The sequence below is a fragment of the Monodon monoceros genome, unplaced genomic scaffold, assembly GCF_005190385.1.
Source record: "Monodon monoceros isolate NGI ecotype Baffin Bay Population unplaced genomic scaffold, NGI_Narwhal_1 Super_Scaffold_1, whole genome shotgun sequence".
NCBI lineage: Eukaryota > Metazoa > Chordata > Mammalia > Artiodactyla > Monodontidae > Monodon > Monodon monoceros.
The window spans coordinates 45982942-45991882 of record NW_021703765.1 but is presented as its reverse complement, the minus strand read 5'-3'; the positions used below and the strand labels follow the sequence as shown (position 1 = coordinate 45991882).

The 8941-nt window shown below is 44.6% G+C and overlaps 1 long non-coding RNA gene across 1 annotated transcript in view; it reads right to left on the bottom strand.

Annotated features, from left to right (window-relative positions):
* The window catches only part of LOC114892104, a 331941-nt gene extending 323110 nt beyond the window's left edge, over positions 1 to 8831 (bottom strand). Inside the window, exon 1 of the long non-coding RNA XR_003792679.1 lies at positions 8626 to 8831. This is a non-coding gene — a long non-coding RNA (uncharacterized LOC114892104). The remainder of the gene's footprint in view (positions 1 to 8625) is intronic.
* Between the last annotated feature and the right edge of the window lie 110 nt (positions 8832 to 8941).

The window sequence follows — 8941 nt, the reverse complement described above, 5'->3', positions numbered from 1 at the left end:
GCTTTCAAGGAAACAGAGAGGAGGGTCAGAGTGTCCCTTTTGCACTGACTGTTTCTTGAGTAACTTTAATTCAAATTAATCAATGCCATTATGGCATATTTGGGGGCAGCCAAACATGTTCTCATATTACCTTGATTACATGTTCTGTAGTAACATATGCAAAGTCTTAAACTCACAAGGTTTAAGAACTTAACACAATTATTTTTATTTGGTTTTGCAGTACTTTTTCTAGATGTAAAAAGGCAATTTATTAATAGATTAATAAATTAATGTATTAAGTTAAACTGTTCATTCGAACAAATAGGACTGATGGGCATAAAACAACTATGTTGTCTCCCACTGTCCTTCAAATTAGCCCTGTCTGAAGCTAGTTTCTCCCACCTCCTTGGATGAAAATTAGGGCAGGTTCAAGAGCTTTTCTCGATACTCTTAGGTAAGAAACATTCCTCTGGTGATTCTGGTCCCCCCATCTCAGTTCATTAATAAAATGTTCACTCTCTGATACTTGTTAAATTTTCCAACAATGCTTAAAGTTACATGTTCTTCCGTTCTGCAGCTTGGCCTGATTCAGGCTGGACACTGACAGTGACAAAGATGAGCATGATGACTTCTTTATTACCCTACCAGCACTATCCCTTTCCTCCCCACCATTCCCAACTCAGCTCTAGCTGGGCCCTCAGACCTCTCAGGGTTGGAGGGGAGTGGGAGAGTAAGAGAGGTAGGAGCAGCAATATGGTGTGACACTGTTTTCTGGAAGACTTGCATAGCTGACTCCCTCTCCTGGGCTCTTCAGTGGGTTCTTGGGCAGTAGAGGACCTCTTACCTGCAATGCCGACATTCTGGAGAAGGTATCATATTAGGCTGAGAACTTACACCTTCTCCCTCAACTGCTATCTGTCTGTACTCCCCCAGAATCTTCCTGCCAAGGTCTCCTCGCCCCTCCAGCTGGACCTTTGGGGCAGATCTTGGACAACCCTATACCAGTTCTATTTTGCGGCCCACACTGGTTCCAGAGAAACCAATAGCATTTGTTGTTTCACAAATTCTGAGTGTATAGCCTGTCTCCTACCCAGTACCAATATTCCCCCTTCTGCCAAAGCAAGCAACTAGGGTCAGTCCTGAGGCAGTATCATTCCACAGGCATGAGATGAGAGTAAACACCCCTTCCTCCTCTCCCTTTCTAACTTCCTAACTTTTCCCAAAGTTTCCTATTTCCAACTCTGCTCTTAGTCTCTTCAACAGCTCTTACAGGTTGGAGATGGGTGACCAGCTAAGGGTTACCAAACCAGTTCTCGGACAACCTCTTTACAATTCCTCCCTTGGTAGTCTGGAATTCAGTTGGTACCTATTGTCATGGGACCTGAGCCAGAACGGATCACAATTTTTAACATCTTGTTCTTAATACTTTTGCAATACCTGCCAAGATAATAATTAAGACACACTGGAATGTAAAAAAGCCAAGATTGGAGAATGCAGTAGTAAGCATTCAATTTATACTGTTTTAACACAATAATTTTAGACCCAGTATTACACATACAAGTAAATCTAAAAGGAAGGGAAAATACACGTTACATTTGTACACCAACATTAACGTGCCTACAAGTTCCTATCATAACACAAAATTCTAGTGAAACTGTTAAAAGTGGCATATCCAGGTTTATGACTTCTATCTACAATTATCTCTGGGACTAAACGCATTCACATTCCTCCACATAACTCCACAAGACCACTTCATAAGGATTCATGGGCCCCAACATAGCACCAAATGAAAAATTTCCTTGCCACCAAAGATTCAGGGAATGAGCATAGAACTCCAAAAACTACTCTGAAGATGACTCTCTTTATGTTTATTCTCACCATTTTCCAATTTGTTTAGATGTAGCTAAATATGGTCTACAAGTACCTACAAAAGAAGCTGGCCATAAAATTACTTATAATAACACAGCACAATTTAGTTCTCTGCAAAATAAGTTAATATAATACTATTTGTTCCCTCCCATAGATAACTTTGGATTTGTAATATTTAATTTCCTTCACTTCTATTTTAAAAGAAGAAGAAACATACAATAGGGGTAGCCAAACTATTGCACGGAAATATTTATCCCTTACTTTCCCTCCACTTTACAAAACAAATTGTATGATTCTAACACTTTTAAAACAAAATAGACTTTAGGAATAATTTGTTCTAAACTACCTGTATAAATTTCCTGTGGCTGCTGTATCAAATTACCACAAACTCTATGGCTTTAAAAGAAATTCTTTTCTCTCACAGTTCTGGAGGCTGTCAATCCAAAATCAGTATCACTGGGCCAAAATCTACATGTTGGCACGTCTGTGCTCCCTCCCAGGCTCTAGGAGAATCTGTTCCTTGACTATTCCTGGTGGATGCCAGCATTGCTTAGCTTGTGGCCACATCACTCTAATATCAGTCTCCATGGTTACCGTGCCTCTTCCTCTTCTGTGTGAAATCCTCCTCTGCCTTCCTCTTATAAGGACACATTTATAAGGATTACACTTACGATAATCCAGGATAATCTCCTCATCTCAAAATCATTAATGTAATCACATCTATCAAGACCTTTTTCCATTTCAGGTAACATTTACAGGTTCCATGGATGAGGACTTGCTATCTTTGTGGGCCGTTATTCAGCCTAATACACTGACCATTTTAGAAATGAGGAAACTGAGACCAAGAGAAGAGATGTACCCTAAAAAACATGCAATGAGTTAAAGTCAACATAAGAATATAAATGTCCTGATACCCAGCTGAGTGCAGCCTCCTTCATTACAATGGTTCCATGATATTTTTTTTACTTTTGCAGAATTACAAAATACATGTACACACGTATTTGTTTTTCAAAACTGGCACCATAATGTATATACTGTTTTTGCATAAACTCCTTTCCATGTCAATTATTATTTTTTTCACCTCATTTTTAATTGCCACGTAGTATTCTGTAGTAACAGTTCAGCAAAAAATGGTGAGATATATATATATATATATATATATATATCATCATTCTTGTTGAAAATTTGGATAGTTTCTAGTTTGTTTTTCCAATGAATATCTCTGCACTGCAATGAATACGCCTTTGCATCTTTGCATTTTTGTATATATTTCTGATTGATTTCTAATGACAAATTTTAGAAACAGAATTGTACAGTGACAGAGTGTGCATGTTTTTGAGGTTGCCCTCCAGAAAGAACAAAAACCAGCAGTGATTTTGAGTGCTGTTTCCCAACACCCTTACCAATAACAAGAATTGGCATTCTTCTTAAACTTCACTTATCTGAAAAATTTTAAATTGTATCTTACTATTATTTTAATTTGAAATTAACTAATCTTTATCCATTTGTGTTTATTATCTGATAAACTGCCTACTCTCTTTTGCCTGTTTTTCTACTGGAATTTATCTTTTTGTTATTGATTTACAAAGCTTCTTAAATAAGTATATTAACCCTTAATCATATAAATTGCAAGTTTTTCCCCCCAAGTTTATCAAGGTTTTTTTAATGTTATTTAATGTGTTGCTTTTTTTTCTGACACAAAATGGTTTAAATTGTTTCTTGGTCAAATGTATCATTCTTTCCCTTTAAGGTGTTCACAGTTTCACTTGGTGCCCACAATTCTTAAAAGAGCATATGGCCTGATGTATTTGGAGGAAGAAAAGGGAGGAACTGGCTCCAGCAGAGCCATAGTGATTTCATAGTGGTGTTACTGAACTCAGCTTGGGTCTGCTTTGCCCAATTGGCAAAACAAAGCCAGTCTACTGACACCAGGTTGTGGTGAAAGATTCGTTGCAGGCATCAAGAAAGGAGAACGGGCAGCTCGTGCTCAAAAAACCCAAACTCCCCAGTAACTTTCAGGGAAGGATTTTTAAAGGCAACATTTGGGGTGAGGACTGCGGGGTACATGACTACCTTCTGATTGGTTGGTTGTGAGGTAACAATGATATTTCAGGAATCGTAATGTCACCAGCAAAGTCCATTAACAAGTCCCAGGGAATAAAAATAGAATGTTGGTAATAAAGTCTCATCTTTCTTTTTCCCTTTATGCTTAGTCTAGTTTCACTTGCTCACAGGAAGTCGAGTGCAGGGCCTTTCACCCAGCACTTCAGATCACAGTTCCTACTGCAAAATGGCCACACTGATATCTCAGCTCAGCTGGCCAAGTTCAGAAGGCTGTGCAAGACACCTCGATTCAAATGGTGGTGGTGGGCTGTGTGCAGAGAGGCTGCACCTGGCACTGCAATTCCCCACCACCACCCCCATCCCCACCACGAGATCCCTATAAAGCAGCCCACACCTGTTGGGGAGAGCAAGTGTTCTAGCTCTGGAGCCAGCACCTCTCCATTCTTTGCTTTCCTTTGTTTCTGAGCTGAACCCGGTCTCGTTCTATTGGCTCAAATGACACTGGGCAAGGGGACACTTGATGGTGCCCAAAAGGGTCAGTAACAAATTTTGATGCCCCAGATGGGACAGACAGTGGCTTTTTCACCTACACCTATCCACTAGGCCTATTCACTAGGTTCTGGGCTCACTCCAGCTCTAGCAGGAGGACAGTGGAGGTTTGGGGCAGTTCGTGTAAGGATGATGGACTCTGGTCTTTGAGGATACTCTGACAGGGTAGAACAGGGGCAGCCTTCGGCTGAATTCAGAGCAGCTCTGCCCAGCAACTCGATACTCAGGCGTGGAACACACAGAGTGTAGCCCCCAGAGTAATCTGGATTGTATTCCCTTGAGGGGATTACACTGTGGCATCGCTGGAGATCCGAGAGTGAAACTCACACATGTCGTCCCGCTGCCTCTGGCTGGCCTTCCCACAGTACCAATGCCCGGGGACGGTGGGGATCTGTGGATGAGAGGGAGCCACGGCAGTCCTGCCTGCTGTCTTGCCATTAGTGCTGTTCTTTTGACCCTTGTATAAGGCAGTAACGGCGGCACCAGGGCTTTTGCCCTCCTCGCTGACCTTCAGGCATCATTATCATTATTCTCCATTGTCACTTTTGGTTTGGTAAAGTGGCCAGCCCCATGAGCCAAGAGGCAAGACCAGGAAAAGGCCCAGGTCATGAGGCCACCTGACAAAACGGAACGAGGACGCTAGATTCAAGTTTAGGAAAAGGCACCAGAGGACACCCGGGGACGAAAAGATCCCAATGTAGGTACGTAACCAGTGACTTGACCTCTGCTGGTCAGCACTAGTTTCTCTGAGTTGGGCTGGGGAGCCCTCTGAGCTCCTTGAAAGACCAGGAAGCCCATTATCGGGAAGCCCTGTGAGCTGCTGGCAAGAACAGGAAACACCCACCGCCCTTACTCTCCTCCTCCCTCTGCTTGTGAGGGGGACCTTAGGTGATTCTTTATCAACCGAGGTTCTGCAGGCTCTCCTCCTGAGATCAGCACAGAATACCAGCTGCCCCAATGATCTAGTGAGAACCCCACGGGCCTCCCTCGTGCTTCTAGCTCTCAGCCAGCAGGAAGTCCAAAAACTCCTTTTCAGCCAAAAGCTGTCCTGCCTCAGACAGCAATGCCACTCCCTAATGGACCAAGTTGGTCGGGAACTAACGTGGCTAAGCTGCTCTGGCCCAGAGGCCATCCTGTCTAACCTCCTGTGGGACATTCTGACTGAGGAAGGACTATGTCAACCACAGGCTGTTATAACTTCAAGGGAAACCCCCAACTGTATCAGAGCCCATGTCTATTGGGTCTCTTGAGGAATCCATTAACAGTTTGTTGCTCGTGCCAAATTTCCCAAATCAGAAATCTTATTTGAGTCAAATCTTGTGGTATTTGTATGCCAACAAATCACTCCAGTGACCCGTTCGGTACCCGGAAACAAATCCACAACAGGACATCTAAGTATAGGAAACAAACGTTCAACGTACTGAAGGATAGCCCATGAGGATGCATCTTGCAGAACTGGAAGTTTTTCAGGTATCATTGCCTGACCCCAAAACATTTAATCTTCCTGTATAACACAGCTTGGCCCCAATACCAGCTGAAAGATGGGGAAACGTGGCCCGTCAATGGGTCTACTAATTGCCAGCCAGGTCCAACAACCCACCAGGAAAAGTACTCCCTTTGAGGCAGGTCCCCAGTGGAGAAGGAGGGCTCATCCAGGTTTGTATAACTGGAAAATTCATAGTAAGGTGTTGAGGGAAGAAAATACATCCAGAGCCTCATGCTATTTTCAGACTAGGGCATCAAGTGATCCCAGATAACAAACCCAACTGGGACCACTGAGACAATGGAGAAGGGAGTAGAAGACAGAGGCCAACCCATTATAAAAATTTGATCCTAAAAGGGAATCTAGGCAGCAGGAAAGAAACTGTCGATTGGAATGAGATAAAGGAAATCAATCAGAAGCCAATGGAAACCCTTTGGCAATCCTAGAGCACCTAGGGAATGCCTACCACTGACCCTGAGTCATTGGAAGGGAAAACAATCCTGAGGTCATATTTCATTTCCCTAAGCACCCCCCCCACCCCGATATCAGGCATAAACTTCCTACCTCTCGCCTGGTCAAGGTTGCCTACCAGGTATTTAATAACAAGACATACAATAGCCAGGACATGGAAGCAACCTAAGTGTCCATTGACAGATGAATGGATAAAGAAGATGTGGCACATATATACAATGGACTATTACTCAGCCATAAAAAAGAACGAAATTGAGTTATTTGTAGTGAGGTGGATGGACCTAGAGTCTGTCATACAGAGTGAAGTAAGTCAGAAAGAGAAAAACAAATACCTTATGCTAACACATATATATGGAATCTAAAAAAAAAAAAAAGGTTCTGAAGAACCTAGGGGCAGGACAGGAATAAAGACGCAGACGTAGAGAATGGAGTTGAGGACATGGGGAGGGGGAAGGGTAAGCTGGGACCAAGTGAGAGAGTGGCATGGACATATATACACTACCAAATGTAAAAGAGATAGCTAGTGGGAAGCAGCTGCATAGCACAGGGAGATCAGCTCAGTGCTCTGTGACCACCTAGAGGGGTGGGATAGAGGGATAGGTGACCACAAGACGGAGGGGATGTGGGGATTTACGTATACATATAGCTAATTCACTTTGTTATACAGCAGAAACTAACACACCATTGTAAAGCAATTATACTCCAATAAAGATGTTAAAAAAAAAATAACAAGACATAGAGGAGGATAAAAAAGCCCAGAGGCAAGCCTACCCACTGGCTGTTGCCCTCCAATGTCAACCAGTCAGCATGTGAATCTGGACTAACCACCCACAGAGATTCCTGACTCCAGTGAGTAATTCCTGGCTCCCATCAAAGGAGAGAAGCCAAGGAAACTTGGATCCAATCATGCGCCATATGTAAACAAGAGGGACACTGGGAAAGAGAATGCCCTCGCCGACCCGAAGGGGGATGTAAATGACAGATCCCAGCCACTACACTTGAACACAGATGGTCCAAATAGGTTAAGAGTGACGGGGCTGGGGGCTCCTAAGCTGGCACGCCACTTGACCTCCAAGGAGCCCCAGCTGACACTGGACGTAGGGGAAAGCCTGTTGAATTCTTAGTCGACACCAGTGCCACTTACTGGGTTCTGAAAACCAGATCGAGCAGACCCAGTCACAAGGGTTGTAAAACTAAGGGGGTATCAGAGAAAGCGTAGGAACAGGCATTCTTAGAGCCTTTACAGTGCCATTCCTTCCTGTTTGTACAAATTGGAGATTGGTGTCCCCTTCGACAAAGGGCACAAGATGATAACATTAATGGTTGAGAGCAAACCTCCTCAGACAGAGCAAGTCCATCTCCCTGGAGGAAATCCCGAGGTCTGAGGCCAGGGACGGGCGGGCTGAGCTGCAGGAGCCAATCCCATGATAGTCCATCAAAACCCCGGACATATATGGCCAACAGAAAAGAGCACCCCCTTTGTCAGGAGGCCTTATTGGGCACTGCCTAACTTACCAGGACCTTGTTAGATCAGGCCAGCCTGTCATCTCCCCAATCTCCCCGTAAAGAAATGTACTGGGGAGTACCGGGTGGTAAAGGACCTCAAGGCAGTCAGTGAAGCACCTGAGGATATACATCCAGTGGTCCCCAATCCCTATACCCTGCTGGCCGCTCTACGTCCACAGGACCTGGTATCTGTGTTTGATTTACCTGAAGCTTTTCTTCTGAAAAACAACAAGATAACAAAAACTACAATACACCAGGGATATTCAGGCCCCGGCAATGAGCCTCGACACCAGGGCACACTCGCGTACAGGCGACAAGATCGAGATACCTGCATTTTTAGGAAAAATTTGACATGTGGCCATTATTCCTTTCCTAATATTTGGGCCATGCATCCTAAATTTTCTGGCATCCCCTGTCGCCAAAACGTTAGACAAATGGTGGTCGCTCAGAGAAACAAGCAGTGAGGGCTGAGGTCTGGGGGCAAACAAACAAATCTAAAGGCAGCTGAGAAGGTCTGCTCCTCCACCCGCGGTTATGACGACGCCCACACTCAGCAGGCAGCGGTTACATAAGACGCACCTGCGCCCCTCAGCGTCCCTCGAGAATGAGGAGCAGGGCAAAAGGCAGAGGAGAAATTTGTCACCAGCAAAGATGATTAACAATTTCCGGGGAACAGAAATAGAATCTGGGTAATAAACTCTAACCTTTTTTTTTCCTTTGCGCTTAGGCTAGTTTCAGTGGCTCATAGGATGCTGCTGGCAGAGGCCTCGCACCTGGCCCTTCAGACCAGACTTCCTCATGCAAAATGGCTGCTCCGACAGCTCAGCTCAGCAGACCGTGTTCAGAGGCCGTGCGCGAGACACCTCAACCCAAGATGGCGGTGGCAGGCTGTGTGCCCAAGCACTGCACCCGGCACTGCAGTCTGGAGCCAGGAGCTGCGCAGCCGCGCCCGCCCTGCGAGAACCCCCTAGCCCCGCGAGAATCCCCTAGCCCCGCGAGAATCCCCTAGCCCCGCGAGAA